The sequence below is a fragment of the Callithrix jacchus genome, chromosome 1, assembly GCF_049354715.1.
Source record: "Callithrix jacchus isolate 240 chromosome 1, calJac240_pri, whole genome shotgun sequence".
NCBI classification, from domain to species: Eukaryota; Metazoa; Chordata; class Mammalia; order Primates; family Cebidae; genus Callithrix; species Callithrix jacchus.
In genome coordinates, this window is record NC_133502.1 from 201,676,723 (window position 1) to 201,694,399 (window position 17,677).

A 17,677-nucleotide genomic window follows, 5' to 3' on the forward strand; every position below is an offset into this window, starting at 1 on the left:
ACGGAGTTTTGCTCTTTTTACCCAGGCTGGAGTGCATGACACAATCTTGGCTCACTGCGACCTCTGCCTCCCAGGTTCAAGCAAGTCTCCTGCCTCAGCCTCCCAAGTAGCTGGAATTACAGGCATGCACCACCACACCTGGCTAATTTTTTTTATTTTTAGTAGAGATAATTTCACTGTGTTGGCCAGGCTGGTCTCAAACTCCTGACCTCAGGTGATCCACCCGCCTTGGCCTCCCAAAGTACTGGGATTACAGCCATGAGCCACCATGCCCGGCCTTTTTATTTTAAAATAATTTTAACCTTATACAAAACTTGCAAAAATAATACACAAACTTTCTGTATATCTGTCATCTAACTTCACCTAATGTCAAAACTGTACATAATTATATCAAAATTATAGAACTTTAACACTAATACAATATTATTAGCTAATCTAGAGGCTTTATTCAAATTTTACCATTTGTCCTACTATATACTTTTTCTGTTCCAGGACCTAATCTTGGATCCCACATCACATTTAGTTGTCAAGTCTCCCTGGTCTCATCAGACATCTGGGACAGTTCCTCATTCTTCTTTTTTTTTTTTTTGAGACAGAATCTTACTCTGTCACACAGGAGTACAGTGGCACAATCTCAGCTCACTGCAACCTCCCCCTCCCAAGTTCAAGTGATTCTCCTGCCTCAGCCTCCCGAATAGCTACAATTACAGGTGTATGCCACCATGCCCAGCTAATTTTTTTTTTTTTTTTTTTGTATTTTTAGTAGCAACAGGGTTTTGCCATGTTGGCCAGGCTAGTCTCGAACTCCTGACCCTAAATAATCCACCTGCCTTAGCCTCCCAAAGTGCTGGGATTACAGGTATGAGCCACTGCACCTGGCCTCTCATTCTTTTTTTGTTTTTCATGAGTATAAATTTTTGAAGAGGACTGGCCAATTATTTTGTAGAATATCTCAATTCTTATTGAGATATAATTCACATACCATAAAATTCACCATTCTGTTTTTAATTTTTTTATTTATGTTTTTGAGACAGAGTCTCACTCTGTTGCCCAAGCTGGAGTGCAGTGACACAATCACTGTATCCTTGACCTCCCAGGTTCAAGTGATCCTCCTGCCTCAGCCTCCAAAATAGCTAGACCTCAGGCATATGCCATCACACCCAGCTAATTTTTAAAATTTTTTTGTAGAGTCTGGGTCTCACTATGTTGCTGAGGCCAGTCTCAAACTCATGGGCTCAAGCAATCCACTCACTTCAGCCTCCCAAAGTGCTGGGATTACAGGTGTGAGTCTCTGTGCCCAGCCAAATTCACCATTTTAAAGTGCACAGTTTAGTAGTTTTTTAGTATATTCACACTGTTTTACGACCACCACTAATTCTAGAACATCTCATTACCTCCAAAAGAGTTAGCAGTCACTATTCTCTCTTCTTCCCATCTCCTGGCAACCACCAATCTCCTTTCTGTCTCTGGATTTGCCTATTCTGGATATTTAATAGAAATGGAATAATATAATATATGGTCTTCTGTGTCTGGCTTCTTTTATTAAGCATCAGGTTTTCAGTATTCATCACATGTTGTAGCATGTATCAGTACTTCATTTACATTGTGTAGTAATATTTCATTGTAGGGATATACCACATATTATTTATCCATCAGTTTATTCATCAATTGATTGACATTTAGGTTGTTTCTACCATTTGGTAATTATGAACATTTATTTACTGTTTTTTTTTTTTTTTGAAGCAGAGTCTTGCTCTGTTGCCCAGGCTGGAGTGTGGTAGGGCAATCTCAGGTCACCTCAGCCTCCTGGGCTCAGGTGATTCTCCTGCCTCAGCCTCCTGAGTAGCTGGGATTACGGGCGTGTGCTGCCATACCTGGCTAATTTTGTATTTTTAGTAGAGATGGGGTTTCACCATGTTGACCAGGCTGGTCTCAAACTCCTGACCTCCAGTGATACACCCACTTTGGCCTCCCAAAGTGCTGGGATTACAGGCATGAGCCACCACACCTAGCCTGATGTACAGGTTTTTGTTGGAACATATTTTTAGTTCTCTTGGATGTATATCTAGGAGTGGAATTGCTAGGTCATATGGCAACTCTGTGTTTAACTTTCTGAGGAACTGCAAACTGTTTTCCATAGTGGCTGCACCATTTTACATTCGCCCTAATTTGTCTTTTTTTTAAGACAGAGTCTCACTCTGCCGCTCAGGTTGGAGTGCAGTGGCAGTCTTGGTTCACTGCAGCTTCTACCTCCTGGGTTCATGCAGTTCTCATGCCTCAGCCTCCTGAGTGGCTGGGATTACAGGCATGTGCCACCACACCTGGCTAATTTTTGTATTTTTAGTAGACATGGGGTTTCACCATATTGACCAGGCTGGTCTTGAACTCCCAACCTCAGGTGATCCACCTGCCTTGGCTTCCCAAAGTGCTGGGATTACAGGTGGGCCACCACACCCAGCCTGCATTTGCACTAAAATTTATGAGGGTTCCAGTTTTTCCGCATCCACAACACTTGTTATTGCCCACTAAAAAAAATTATTTCCCTTCTAGTGAGTGTGAAGTGATATCTCATTGTGGTTTTGATTTGCATTTCCTTAATGGCCAATGATGATGATGATGATGTTCTTATTGGCCATCTGCATATCTTATTTGGATAAATGTCTATTTAGATCTTTTTCCCATTTTGTAATTAAGTTGTTTGTTATCATGTGCAGTTTTGAATGCAGGTATTCAAAGAGTTTGCAGATTCCTTGAAATAACTCAGTGATCTGACCTGCAAATGCTGAGGCAGTGCCCCTATCTCGATAATCTGAATGTAGTTGGATTTGGACATACTGAAGCACAGAGCAAATTTCCATTTGAGGCTACTGACCATGCAGAGCTTGACCAACCCCATCCACTCTGGCCATGCGGAGTTGGAGTGGCCATGGTCAAGTGAAAGGAAGGGTACAATTTGTGTCCAGAAATGAGGTTGTCATCCAAGATATGATAAGACCAGTCAGGGAGCTTTCATTTTGGGCGCTACTCTGATTTTTGCCTGGTTGTAGGTAGGGAGTAGAGCAGTCAGTGGTGGTTTTGAATGCTTAGGACTAGCTGCTTATAGCTACAGAAGTACGGCGCACCCAGGCCTATCTTGACCCTACAGCATTTGACTGTAACCAGACCATCTTGGACATGTATCTTAAAACAAACAAAAACTTCAGTGATGTAAATTGCAAAAGTAATATGTGCTTATTTTATTACTATTATTATTTAGAGATGGAGTCTTGCTCTGTCACCCAGGCTGGAGTGCAGTGGCATGATCTCAGCTCACTGCAGCCTCCGCCTCCTGGGTTCAAGCGATTCTCCGGCCTCAGCCTCCCGAGTAGCTGGGACTATAGGCACATGCCACCACACCCAGATAATTTTTGTATTTTTAGTGCAGATGGGGTTTCACTGTGTTAGCCTGAATGGTCTCGATCTCCTGACCTTGTGATCCACTCACCTTGGCCTCCCACAGTGCTGGGATTACAGATGTGAGCCACCACACTCGGCCTCTTTTCCCTCATGATGAATGATGTTGAGCACCTTCTGTGTGCTTGTTGAACATTTGTATATCTTCTTTGAAGACCCCCCCCACTTTTTTTTTTTTTTTCCTTTTGAGAGAGTTTCTCTTTCTCTTGCCCAGGCTAGAGTGCAGTGGTGCCATCTGGACTCACTGCAACCTCTGTCTCCTGGGTTCGAACAATTCTCCTTCCTCAGCCTCCTGCGTAGCTGGGTACAGGTGTGTGCCACCACACCCAGCTAATCTTTGTATTTTTAGTAGAGACAGGGTTTCACCATGTTGCCCAGGCTGGTCTCGAACTCTTAACCTCAAGTGATCAGCCCACCTCAACCTCCCAAAGTGCTGGAATTACAGGCCTGAGCCACCACACCTGGCCCCACTTTTGAATTAGGTTGTTTTGTTGTTAAGTTTTAGGAGTTCTCTATGTATTCTGGATATGAATTCCTTTTCAAATATATGATTTGCAAACATTTTCTCCCATTCTGTGAATTGCCATTTTACTCTATTGGTAAGTGTCTTTTTATGCACAAAATTTTTAAATTTTTATGAGATCCAGTTTGTCTATTTTTTTTGTTCCCTGTACCTTTGGTGTCATTCCAAGAAATCATTGCCAGAAATAAGCTTTTAAAGTCATGACCAAGTGGCTCCTGGTTTAAAATTCTCAGAGGTGGCCCTAATTGCTGCCTAGTTATCATACCCTATTTCTCTCTTTTTAATTTTTATTTTTCTAAAGACAGGGTCTCTCTGTCACCCAGGCTGGGGTGCAGTGTTGTGATCTTGGCTCACTGCAACCTCCACCTCCCTGACTCAAGTAATCCTCTCACCTTTGACTCTTGAGTAGTTGGGACCACAGGCATGCACCACTACTCTTGGCTAATTTTTGTATTTTTTGTAGAGATGGGGTTTTGCCATGTTACCCAGGCTGGTCTCAAACTCCTGGGGTTAAGTGATCCCACCTGCCTTGGCCTTCCAACGTGCTGGGATTACAGGCGTAAGCCATAGCGCCTGGCCTTCAAACCCTACTTCTCTAATCTACATCTGTAGATAATGTGGGTCCATCTCTTTATTTCACTGGTCATTGGGAATGAAGCACCTGAGTGTTGTCTTCCAGCTGGACTTGGGACGTGCAGAGATTAGAAGCAGCACTTCTATGTTCTTTGAGCCAGTTTGTGTCTGCTTCTGTGGAAATGGCCTAGGGGACTAACTGGCCATTCTGTCCTGGGTCCAGTTGTTAGGTTAATTCCTATGACAGTTTCTATAGCACCTGACTCTTTGATATTCACTCTCTGAATTGCTCCTCAGAAGTGGCTTGTGATGAAACAATGATGTGGTTTTTATTTTATTTTTTTAATTTTTTGTAATTTATTGAGGCAGAGTGTTACTCTGTCACCCAGACTAAAGTGCAGTAGCATGATCTCAGCTAGCTGCAACCTCCACCTCCTAGGTTCAAGTGATTCCCATGTCTCAGCCTCCCAAGTAGATTGGATTACAGACATGTGCCACCACACCCAGCTAATTTTTGTATTTTTTAGTAGAGACAGGGTTTCCCCATGTTGGCCAGGCTGGTCTCAAACTCCTGACTTAAGGTGATCCACCCGCCTCAGCCTCCCAAAGTGCTAGGATTACAGGTATGAGCCACTGTGTCCAGCCAGGTTTTTATTTTTTAATATTTACTTATTTATTTTTGAGACAAGGTCTTTCTGTGCTGCCCAGGCTGGTCTCAAACTCCTGGCCTCCAACAATCCTCCTGCCTCAGCCTCCTGAGCCTGGCATGGTGGAGTTTTTAAAGATGGACAGGTCTCTGAATATAGGAGTGGATCCTGGGCAAAGCCAAGAAGTTTTTTGTTTTTTCTTAATAATATCACCTCTGCCAAGGCAATTCTCAATACGAGAAGCTTTTTGTTTTTTAATAGTTAAATTCGACTTGATCATAAATTCCTTGAGCACAGGAACCAGGACCTTCTTTGATTTATTTTTATCGTGGCCTGGTAGTTGGCATTCTCTCAGTGTTTGCCAAACAGCACTGGTAACAAACACAATGGAGGTGGCTCAAGGCACAAGTCCGATTTGTAAAAGTCAATATTATAGACTTTTCAAAATGGTATCGTTTTGGTTTTATCTTTAACCACAGTTGGTCCTCATCAGGACCTCATGTTGAAATGAGAAATGAGGTCGTTGTTTGTCAAGTATATACCAGGTATTAAACTCTAGAAAATTTTCTTAATTGATTAAATCTTGTCAACTTTAGTGTGTGTGTGTGTGTGTGTGTGTGTGTTTTAAGGAAGGCAGGAAGGGAGGGAAGGAGGAAGGGAGGGAGGAAGGAAGCGGGGAGGGAGGGAGGGAAGGGAAGGAAGGAAATCAAGCAATGAGAGAGACATTGCCGACCTGGATCTAGAGGTTTACAAGTTGATTTCTTTTTTTTCTTTTTTTTGAGAGAAGGAAAGAAAAAAAAAATGAGTAAAGGAGAGGAAGAAAGAGGAAGAGAAAGAGGGAGGGTGAACGGAAATATTGCTTTATTCTGAAAAAAAAATGGGTATTAATAATGGCCAATCAATGTTTCATTTAAACCTATGAGTAGGTGTGATGTGGTATTGACAAGAACATATATTTTGTGTATTTGAAGTGGAGAGCTCTATAAATTTTTATTAAGTTTACTTGTTCCGGATCTGAGTTCAAGTCCTTGATATCCTTATTAATTTTCTGTCTCATTGAATCTAAGTCTCTAGGTATCTGGGTGTTAGGATCGTTAGCTCTTGTTGTTGCATTGATCCTTTTACCACTATATCTTTGTTGCTTTAAAATCTATTTTATCCGATACAAGAATTGCAACTCCTGCTTTTTATTTATTGATTTATTTATTTTTCTCTCCATTTGGTTGGTAAATCTTTCTCCATCCCTTTGTTTTGAGTCTTTGTGTATCCTTGCATGTGAAACAGGTCTGGATGTAACATGCTGTTGGGTTTTGGCTGTGTCTTTTGATTGGGGGATTTAGTCAATTTAAATTTAGGGTTACTGCTATTTGATGTTAACTGGCTGTTTTATCCTTTCGTTGGTGTAAATTCTTCTTTATGTTGGTGCTCTTTACTTTTTGGTATATTTTTAGAAAGGCTAATACTGGTTGTTTCTTTCTGTGTGTAATGCTTCTTTCAGAAGCTCTTGTATAGCAGGCCTGGTGGTAATAAAATCTCTGAGTTCTTGCTTGTTCATAAAAGATTTTATTTTTCCTTCAGTTGTGAAGCTTAGTTTGGCTGGATATGAAATTCTGGGCTGAAGGTTCTGTTCTTTGAGGATGTTGAATATTGGCCCCCACTCTCTTCTGGCTTGTAGAGTTTCTGCTGAGAGATCTGCTGTAAGTCTGATAGGCTTGCCTTTGTGGGTAACCTGACCTTTCTCTCTGGCTGCCCTTAGTATTTTCTTCTTCATTTCAACCCTGGTGAATCTAACGATTATGTGCCTTGGGGTTGCTCTTCTTGAGGAATATCTTTGTGGTGTTCTCTGTATTACCTGGGGTTGAATATTGACCTGCTTTGCTAGTTTAGGAAAATTTTCCTGAATAATATCCTGAAGGGTATTTTCCAGCTTGGATTCATTCTCTCCGTCGCATTCAGGTACACCTATCAAACGTAAATTAGGTCTTTTCACATAGTCCCACATTTCTTGGAGACTTTGCTTATTCCTTTTTAACCTTTTTTCTCTAATCTTGTGTTCTTGTTTTCTTTCATTAAGTTGGACTTTGACCTCTGATATCCTTTCTTCTGCTTGAACAATTCGAGTGTTTAAACCTGTGCATACTTCTCGGAGTTCCTGTATTGTATTCTTCAGTTCATTAATTCACTTATATTCCTCTCTAAGTTGTCTATTCTCAATAGGATTTCATCCAACCTTTTTTCAAAGTTCTTAGTTTCTTTACGTTGGGCTACAACATGTTCTTTTAACTCACAGAAGTTTCTTATTATCCATTCCTTGAAGAGTGATTCTGTTATTGGGATGTGCTCGTTCTCCATCAAGCCTTGTTCCATTGTTGATGTGGAACTGTGATCATCTTTAGAGGGAGAGGCGTTCTGATTTTGAGTATTCTCAGCCTTTTTACGATGGTTTCTTCCCATCATTGTAAATTTATCCTCCTGTCGTCTTTGAAATTACCAACTTTCAGATTAGGTCTCTTGAGTGGATGTCGAAGTTGTTAGTTCCCAGGGCCAGAACAGCGGCGTTAAGACTGATGGTGCTTTTCTGCCCAGGATTCTCCTGTCTGGCTTCCTTCTTGTGTCCGTAATAGGCACCTCTGCCTTGCCGGGGCTCCAAACTTCGGTCAGAAGGGGAACCAGTCTCGTTTACTGTGCTCCGAGAGCTGCCGCGCCGAGGTGCCGGCGAAACCGCTGGGCTGGCCACAAAAGTCATGCTGGCGACCCGTGTGATTCCTCCACTGGGGATCTTCTGCTCCGTGAGTGACCAGAATTTGTCGGAAAGTGTGGCGTCCTCTAGTTCTCTGTGCTTCCACTGAGAGCTGCAATCCCAAGATGTTAGCGATCGGCCATCTTGGATCGTTCTCTCCAACTTTATTGTTTTTATACTCTACCTTTCAGAATATTTTAGAGGACTTTAGCCCAACCTCAGGTAAAATATGAATTGACATTTTATAGAATATGAATTAATGAAATTTCACTGACTGTGTGAAAATACAAATGAAACCCAGCTGGGTGTGGTGGCTAACGCCTATAATCCCAGCACTTTGGGAGGCCAAGGCAAACAGATCACTTGAGGTCAGGAGTTTGAGACCAGACTGGTCTCAAATATGGCAAAACCCTGTCTCTACTAAAAATACAAAGAAATTAGCCAGTCGTTGTGGCACGCACCTGTAATCATGAATTCAGAATATTACTCTTACTGCTTCCTCCTTAATTTCTTTTGTCTAATATGGGCTAGGCACTGTTTCATACTTATTTAAAATAACAACAAGGCTGGGCATGATGGCTCTCGCCTATAATCCCAGCACTGGGATTACCACTTGGCAGACCGGAGGTGGGCAGATCACCTGAGGTCAGGAGTTTAAGACCAGCCTGGCCAACATGGTAAAACCCCGTCTCTACTAAAAATTCAAAAATTACCCAGGTATGATAGTACATGCCTGTAGTCCCAGCTACTCAGGAGGCTGAGGCAGGAGAATCGCTTGAACCCAGGAAGCGGAGGTTGCAGTGAGCCAAGATTATGCCACTGTACTCCAGCGTGGGCAATAGAGACCACATCTCAAAAAAAAAGGAAAACCCTTATTTTGTAAACTTTTCTCATGACACAAGGATGGCAGAAATAATTATTCCCCATTTGCGGTGAGGACACTGGCGTCGTTAGTGAAAGAGCTGAGCCTTAAGCTAAATCTTCTGGCTCCGGATTATTCCTCTCACAGTGTTATCCTAGAACTTCATAGTTCTTAACTAGTGTCTGTCCAATCTGAAGAGCTTTTCTTTAGAACATTATTTTCCTCAGCTGTATTGGTTTGATTGAAATTGGCAAATCCCCTTCATTGATTCACATATATTAGTCAAACATCCACTTCCTGTCAGGCACTGTGCTGTTAGCCCTAGGAGATCTCTCACTAGAGTGGGTAATGTTTCAGTGGATAACCAAACCTCTGTGTATGTTGTCTTTACTACAGGTGGGTACCAATTTGGGAAAACTTGAACCGTCTTCTGGTTGCAGATCCCTGAATTTTTTTTTTTCATTTGTTTAAGAGTTTTGGGTAATACTTAAAAAAATATATATGACTCTAAGTTATGTAACATTTCCAATTTTTAATAGCATGTTTTCCTCTTACAGGATACTGATTTTCCACAAATCTAGTTGTGGCTATATTGAGTTGTGCAGCTCTAGGTGCTCCTCCTGGGCTGTATATCTGTCAGCTCATAAACATACACACACACACACACACACACATATATGCATATATCAGGTGCTCCTGAGGCACCTAACCCTGTGCTGAATAAGGAACCTGAAAGCTGGGTCTCAGCTTGAGGAGACACACAAGAATAGATCACTGTGTTACCATCTGTTAAGGACATTGGCTTGGGTTGAGAAGCTTTACCTCTGACTAGGTCTGTGACCATGGACAAGTGACCTAACTACTCTGAGCCTTTATGTAACATCCCAAGGGCTGCTGATGACGATACAGTAGTGTTTACTTAAAAGCAGGCCGTAATGATTAAATGAGATAATTCATGTAGAGGACTGAGCAGAGTGTTGCCTGTGTAACTTATAATGATAAGAGATATGACAAATGATCCCTAATTTTAACAACTGGGGAAAATCTGATTTTCTCTGGGTCAAAGTGTGTCTAACTTTAGATTTCCTCTCAGCTCATAAACATACACAGTTCTGATGTCTCATCAACTCTGCAGTCAAGGAACGATGCTCATTCAAAAAGGGAAGTTGTGACTCATTTACTCAGCACATTAACCAAGTACCTGCTGGTTGCATATCTCTATGAGGAATATTCAAAAACAATTTACCTTAAGTGAACTCAGAGAGAGAACTTAAAACGGAGGGGGATTAACATTTCATGAGCACTTAACTATGTGCCAGGCGCTATGCTAGTCCCTACTGTTTTATCTCTAATTCTTACAACTGTCTTGTGAGGAAGGTATTAGCCTCATTTTAGCAAATGAGAAAAACAAAGGCTCAGAGAGAAAATAACTTGTCTGGAGTCACAAAATAAGTGGCAGAGCTGAGATTCAAACTCAGCCATCACATTCCTCTGCGCCATGCCAGTTTTTAAGGAAAAAAGTTAAGGAACATTTTATGACAAAGGGCAGCCTCTTGGATGACCCTTAAAAGTTTGTGCCAGTGGTAGTACAAATCCCATTTCACTCTTTAAAAAAATTTTTTTTCTTTAAGAAACAAGGTCTCCTTCTGTCTCCTAGGTTGGAGTGCAGTGGTGCGATAATAGCTCCCTGCAGCCTTGAACTCCTGGGCTCAAGTGATTATCCTGTCTCAGCCTCCCAAGGAGCTAGAACTGCAGGCTAGCTACATGCTACCACGCCTGGCTAACTTTTAAATTTTTTGTGGTGATGGGGTCTCACTATATTGTTCGGGCTAGTCTCAAATTCTTGGCCTTAACTGTTCCTCCTGCCTTGGCCTCCCAAAGTGCTAGAATTACAGATGTGAGCCTCCACTCCTGGCCTCCATTTTGTCCTTTTTAAAAAATGAAACCTGATAATCTTTTAAAAATAATTGAAACTTAAAATCCAACAAATGAACAAAACATCCTTTTTATTTAAAAATAATGGAAGAGGCCAGCGCGGTGGCTTACACCTGTAATCCCAGTACTTTGGGAGGATAAGGTGGGCCGATCACCTGAGGTCAGGAGTTTGAGACCAGCCTGACCATCATGGTGAAACCCATCTCTACCAAAAATACCAAAAAAAAACTAGCTTGGTGTGGTGGCGGGCGCCTGTGATCCCAGTACTCAGGAGGCTGAGGCGGGAGGATTGCTTGAATCTGGGAGGCGGAGGTTTGCAGTAAGCCAAGATCACACCATTGCACTCCAACCAGGCGACAGAGTGAGATTCCATCTCAAAAAAAAAAAAATAGTGGATGAAAATGTGAAAAAGTAGAAATAGCTGACTCTAGAATCTCCACTCAAATATGTGTTATATCTGGGCACAGTGGCTCATGCCTATAATCCCAGCACTTTGAGAGGCTGAGGCGGGTGGATTGCTTGAGCCCAGGAGTTGGAGAGCAGCCTGGGCAGCATGATGAAACTACATCTCTACAACAACAACAACAAAAAACTAGCTGGGTATAGTGGCACACACCTATAATCCCAGCTGCTCGGGAGGCTAAGGTGGGAGGATTGCTTGAGCTCAGGAGGTGGAGCCTGCAGTGAGCCAAGATTGCACCATTGCACTCCAGCCTGGGTGCCTGAGCGCCTGAGCAAGACTTGTGTCTCAAAATATTTTTATGTGTGTGTTTGTGTGTGTGTATGTTTGGAAATTGTCCTGGGTCTGAGGCCTAGCAGAGTGTGTGGAACATAATCTTAGTAGCAAATTAGTGAATTTAAACTATCTTCCCAGGCTGCCAACATTACATTTCACATTTAACTTAACATATATTCTCAAATCTGGGCACGGTGGCTAGGCCTGTAATCCCAGCACTTGGGGAGGTTGAGGCGGATGGATCACCTGAAGTCAGGAGTTCTAGACCAACCTGGCCAACATGGTGAAACCTTGTCTCTACTAAAAATAAAAAAAGTAGCTGGGCGTGGTGGCAGGTACATGTAATCCTAGCTACTTGGGAGGCTGAGGCAGGAGAATCACTGGAACCTGGGAAGTAGAGGTTGCAGTGAGCCGAGATCACACCATTGCACTCCAGCCTGGGTGACAAGAGTGAAACTCCATCTCAAAAAAAAAAAACCAACATATATTCTCTTTTGAAAACATACATGTCATTGTCAAAGACATGGGGAAATAAATGTCGTATGTATTTTTCATAGGAATATAAATTGGTACATCCTTCCTGGAGGGTATTCAGCACTATCTCAAAGTTACAAATATAGATACTTTGACCCTGCAGTTCTACTTCTAGGATGTACTAATGATACAGTCAAGGAGTCTTGAAGGTAGAGAACACAGCTACTGGGTTCCAGGAATAGGGAGAGACTTTTCAGCCTATATCCTTTTGTTGTTGTACCTGTTGAATTTTGAGCCATATAAACATGTCACTTATTTTTTTAAAAATTCATAAAATTGTTAAAATTTCTGAGATGATGATTATTCTAAGGACCATTCACACTTGAGGTGTGAATGGTCCTTAATTCAGATTGCTTTCCTTTTTATCCTCTACTGAGATCCAAAGGGATGGGACCTTTCACATCTTTTATTTTGTAATTATTTATTTATTTTTGAGATGGGATCTCTCTGTGTTGACCAGGCTAGTCTTGAACTCCTGGCCTCAAGTGATCCTCCTGTCTTGGCCTCCCAAAGTGTTAGGATTACAGGCATGAGCCACCATGCTTGGCCTATTTTTTTCTGTATTAACACAGTACTGTACTAACACAGTACTCACTATGGAAAAGGTGGCAAGTACATGTAAGTATTTTTTAAAGCTTAAGAACTTTGTCCATAAGTCCACTGTCCAGAGAGTACTACAGCTAGTATTTTTGACCTCTTTTTTTGGGGTATCTTTTTAATCTACTGATAATCAAATAAATTCAGTTTTGTTTTTTTTTTCTCTTTCAGACAGGATCTCGCTCTGTTGCCCAGGCTGGAATACTGTGCCATGATCTCCTCTCACTGCAGCCTTGACTTTCTGGGCTCATGAGGTCCTTCCACCTCAACTCCAGAGTAGCTGGAACTACAGGTGCATGCCACCACACCCAGCTAATTTTTAAAATATTTTTTGTAGAGATAGGGTTTCATTCACTATGTTGCCCAAGCTGGTCTCAAAATCCTGGGCTCAAGCAGTCTGCCTGCCTCAGCCTCCCAAAGTTCTGGGAATACAGGCATGAGCCACCACACCTGGCCACTTATATGTTCAATTATGTATACAATTTTACATCCTGCTTTTTCCACTTAACATTATGTCATGTAATTGAAATGTCCATGTAAGCAAAATCTTTGTGAAAATATTATTTTTAATGGCTCTGGTAATCTATTATGTGAACATACCAGCTTACTTAACCAATTTACTTAACCAGGGAATGGGAGCTTAACTGATCTCTCCTGGGTGAAGAGAGAAAGAGACATTAAAATCACGGAGCCTTTTGGAAGGTTAGACAGATCTGGGTTAGGTACCCTAGAAGGGTATGTGAGCCAAGCAGGCCAGGGCTGAAGGACACTAAGAATCAAAGGCTTGTCTTTTGCCTCAGTCCCAGCTCTTACTACCTTACCATCCTTATATGTTCCCTGGGCTTCAGTTACACTGAACTCAGCACAGGGAACACACTTGTTCCTTGTGCTGTGTCTACGTCCTCCCTAGCATTCCTTGTCTTCAGGTACTATGTACACACTGCTGTCAGTTCCCAGTACAGTCAGTTGCCTTGTTGGTTTACTTGTCTGTGTCTCCCTTTAGACTGAAGAAACGTTTTATCTCTGTATCTTGAATGTCTGGCAGATAATAGGATCTTTAATTAATCTTTGAAGGTAGGAGTGACATTGAAAGAGTAGATAGGAAGATTAGAGGGAACCAGAGAAGAAGACCAGTGCAGCCCCAATGAAAAGAAGCCAATCCTTTCTCTGTTCTTCTGATCCTATATTTGAGGGTCAGATCTCTGGGCTAGCCTAGGGACCTACACACCACTTTGACTTTAAAATTTTAAAGCTGGTTTCTGTGTGTTCCAACTTCCAATAAACTTATTCAGAGTTCTTTTCATTCCAGCCTTCTATGAGTGTGATGTAGACATTCTTGGAATGCAGGTCCCATCTCTGCCTACATGTGGTCCAGCAGTAGTCTAATGAGCAGCACAGACAGGCTCAGGCATGCCAGAGTTCCTGGCAGAAAGCTTCCGTGTGAATAAGCATATGTCCACAGAGACAAGACCTCTGTTGGGATTGTGCCAGTTATTTATCACCCAAATTCATAATCTTGATAACTAAGATTAATGTTTCTAGGTGCCTCACTACACCCTGGTCTAGAAATTCTTGGAGTTAAAGGAGCAGAGAAGGCAGATTATTAATTCCTACAGTTCTCTAGAACCTTATAATTGAATGTAAGAATGCTACAGAGAGATTCCCTCATGAGATCAAGTTCTCTGGTGGTTCCAGCCGGGATATTCAACTCTTGTGTTCTCTTTCTTGCTCAGTTCCTATGAGGTGGGCCAGGGCAAGTGGACCAAAGGCCAACTCTGGGAAGGTAATAGTATTGAAGATACTGGGTCAGTCAACTTCAGCCACCACGCTCTGTGTTCCTACAGAATCATTAAGTGCTGCAAATCTGCCTTAGTCCCAGCACCACATGTGTCGCCCTGGACATCTCAAAGTTAGGACTGTTCTTCAAAACTAGGTGTGAACTTATTTCTTAAAATTATCAGCTGTGTTCCAGCTGGACAAAGTGCTGATTGATCTGAATTCAGCACATTTGTCCTTTACCCCCAAGTTTATTTGACCTCTCTGTAGTCCCTCTGGATTGTAGCTGGATTGGCACTAAGGTTTCTGTCCTTGTAGAATACTGTATCGTGTTGGTATTGCTTTGTGCTATTGATAGAGCTGTACCCTCTTCTAGATCTGGGTTTCCAAAACTCTGTTAATTAGAGAATCATCGAGGGTAGAAAGTGAGGGCTACATTAAAAACATACAGATCCTTCAGCCTGATTTAGGTCCAGATCCTATTTAAATCTCTGAAGGGAACTGGGAACCAGATCTTTGGAGGGGTGGGAGGATGCTTTGTTTAAGAAAAACAGGCAAGGCCAGGCACAGTGGCTCACGCCTGTAATCCTAGCACTGTGGGAGGCCAAGGTGGGCAGATTGCCTGAGCCCAGGAGTTCAAGACCTGCCTGGGCAACATGGTGAAACCTCATCTCTACTAAAATACAAAAAAATTGCCATGAGTGACAGCATGCGCCTGGTAGTCCCAGGTACTCAGGAGGCTGAAGCAGGAGAATTGCTTGAACCCGGGAGGTGGAGGTTGCAGTGAGCCAAGATTGCTCTTTTGTACTCCAGCCTGGGTGACAGTGAGACTCCATCTCCAAAAAAAAGAAAAACAGGCAAAAGCAACAATAAAAAACAGGTGAGTTTGATGGAGCCCCTTGTTTAGAATTCCTAAAATTAATCTACATGCCTTTAGCTCCTATACTAGACTCCAAGGCCTCAACTTGGTTTTGTTCTTCTTTGTAACTCCTCCACAGTTGGTAGCACCAGACCTCAAATGTGATTGGCACTGGAAAACTGTTGGTTGAATGAATAAATGGATGAGTGATTAATTGATAAACTCATTTCAAAGAGCATAAAAGTTACAATATTACACAATAAATTTGAGGGAAGACAAAGACCAGGTATTTAATTTTGTAAAGCAGCATGTTAATAGGGTAACGTAAGAGTGAGAAGAGGCTAGACGCAGTGGCTCACGCCTATAATTCCAGCACTTTGGGAAGCAGGCAGATCACGAGGTCACGAGATCGAGACCAGCCTGACTAACATGTTGAAACCCCGTCTCTACTAAAAATACAAAAATTAGTTGGGTGTTGGGGCAGGTGCCTGTAATCCTAGCTACTTGGGAGGCTAAGGCAAGAGAATCACTTGAACCCAGGAGACGAAGGTTCCAGTGAGCCGAGATTATGCCATTACACTCCAGCCTGAGTGACAGAAGGAGACTCTATCTTTAAAAAAAAAAAAAGGAGTGAAAAGAGTGCTCATGTTGTGTCACAAAGTCTGAATTTGGCGCTGTATGGTGTCCTGGCCTTAGGCAGTCCTCTAATGTCCCTGGCCCAGTATGTTCATCTGTAAAATGGCATGAGGATAAAATGCAGTGATAGATGTGAAATGCTTTGAAAACTAGAGAGTGAATTCTGGTCAGGAGAAAAGAATGGTCAGGGTAAGGTCAGGCACAGAACTAGCCACAACAGGGTTTCTCTGTGGTCAGGTCAAAGTCTGTAGCTTCTACAGGGACCGTGAGAAATTTTAGCAGGATGGCAATATAGGTATACTCAGGACCTGATTCTCTTTCTGCCTGGTTCCTGAGCCGATCAGGAACCTCTATCCTTTGGGCCACTGTCCCAGTCCTGGTAGGCTCATATGGTTCTGTAGGCGCTCAGTAGACAATCCCTAAGGGAAACTGCTCATTTCTGCCATGCCACCTTGGTGTGCTGAGGTTCCTGTGCACAGGGGTAGGAGAAGTGAGGAGAGGTGGCTCCAGGGATGAGAATGCAGCTCTGAGGCCCAGAATATGTTACAAAGAAAAGTTGGTGATCAGCCAGCCTGGTAGTTGACCAAAATCAGTCATGCGTGGCTTTACTCATTTAGCAAATATTTGAGTGCCTATTAGGATGAGGGTGGAGACCACATGTCTACTAAGAATTACAAGGAGAGTGATAAGGTCCGCCTACAGTTGGGACATGCAGGCCTGTCTCAGTGCCTGGCCTGGCACAAGGCTGTCACTCCCTGCAAACTCTGAGCTGACCTGTTACTGCCCCTTAACCATTCCTATTCCAACACCTGCCTTGATCCTGGTTATCCCCTTATACCTATGTGTAGGAGTATGGGCTATGTACCACCTTATTGGGTCCAGGAAGTGGGGTGGCAGTGGACCGGGGTAAATGGTATGAAATGTGTGTCTCCCCAACAGCAACAGCCCTGTCCTGCCTTGGTGGGTCCTCCAGGTCACTGTATTATTTCACAGGGCCATCTCAGCCCTGTAGGAGCCCATGAAACTCTCACTTTTCAGGTGAGAAAAGAGATGCAAATCATCAAGGGATCTACTGTGGCCATATGGACAGTCAGTGATGGAATCAGAACTTGAACTCAGAACTTTCAGGATTGAGGAAAACTGGAACATGAGGGTAAAATTTTTATATACTATTATTCTTTTGACTGAGTGCAAAAGTACTATATGTAAAGGCCGGTTGTGGTGGCTCATGCCTGCAATCCCAGCACTTTTTTTGGGAGGCTGAGATGGGCAGATCACCTGAGGTCAGGAGTTCAAGATCAGCCTGGCCAACATGACAAAACCCCATCTCTACTAAAAAATACAAAAATCAGCTGGGCATGGTGGTGGGTGCCTATAATCCTAGCTACTCAGGAGGCTGAGGCAGGGAGAATTGCTTGAACCTGGGAGGTGGAGGTTGCAGTGAGCCCAGATTGCACCACTGCATTCTAGCTTGGGCGACAGAGTGAGACTCCATCTCAAAAAAGAAAGAAAAAAAGTAATACTTGTAAAAATATCGGTTTTTTAAACTTGGAGGACTTAGAAAGTATAAGTCATAACCTTTGCCTCCTGGGTTCAAGTGATTCTCATGCCTCAGCCTCTCAAGTAGCTGGGATTACAGGCACATGCCACCACACCCTGCTAATTTTTTTATTTTTAGTAGAGATAGGGTTTCATCATTTTGCCCAGGTTGGTCTTGAACTTCTGACCTCAGGTGATCCACCTGCCTCGGCCTCCCAAACTGCAGGGATTACAGGGTGAGCCACCACGCCTGGCTGGTAATTCATT

At 42.7% G+C, this 17,677-nt stretch overlaps 1 protein-coding gene across 11 annotated transcripts in view; it reads left to right on the forward strand.

The window, feature by feature from the left end:
* Positions 1 to 17,677, forward strand: part of RNF185 (ring finger protein 185) — a 42,276-nt gene that overhangs the window by 3,692 nt on the left and 20,907 nt on the right. The window contains exons 2-5 of one of the 11 annotated variants that reach the window (XM_078338643.1): positions 12,772 to 12,892; positions 14,334 to 14,383; positions 15,190 to 15,256; positions 16,910 to 17,024. The exons of 1 other annotated variant lie outside the window; for it this stretch is intronic. The gene's annotated coding sequence lies outside the window, so the exon portion shown is untranslated. Of the gene's footprint in view, positions 1 to 12,771; positions 12,893 to 13,938; positions 14,241 to 14,333; positions 15,257 to 16,864; positions 17,025 to 17,677 lie in introns of those variants that run through there. 9 more of the 11 variants (XM_078338621.1, XM_078338654.1, XM_078338686.1 and 6 more) reach the window with 9 other exon arrangements.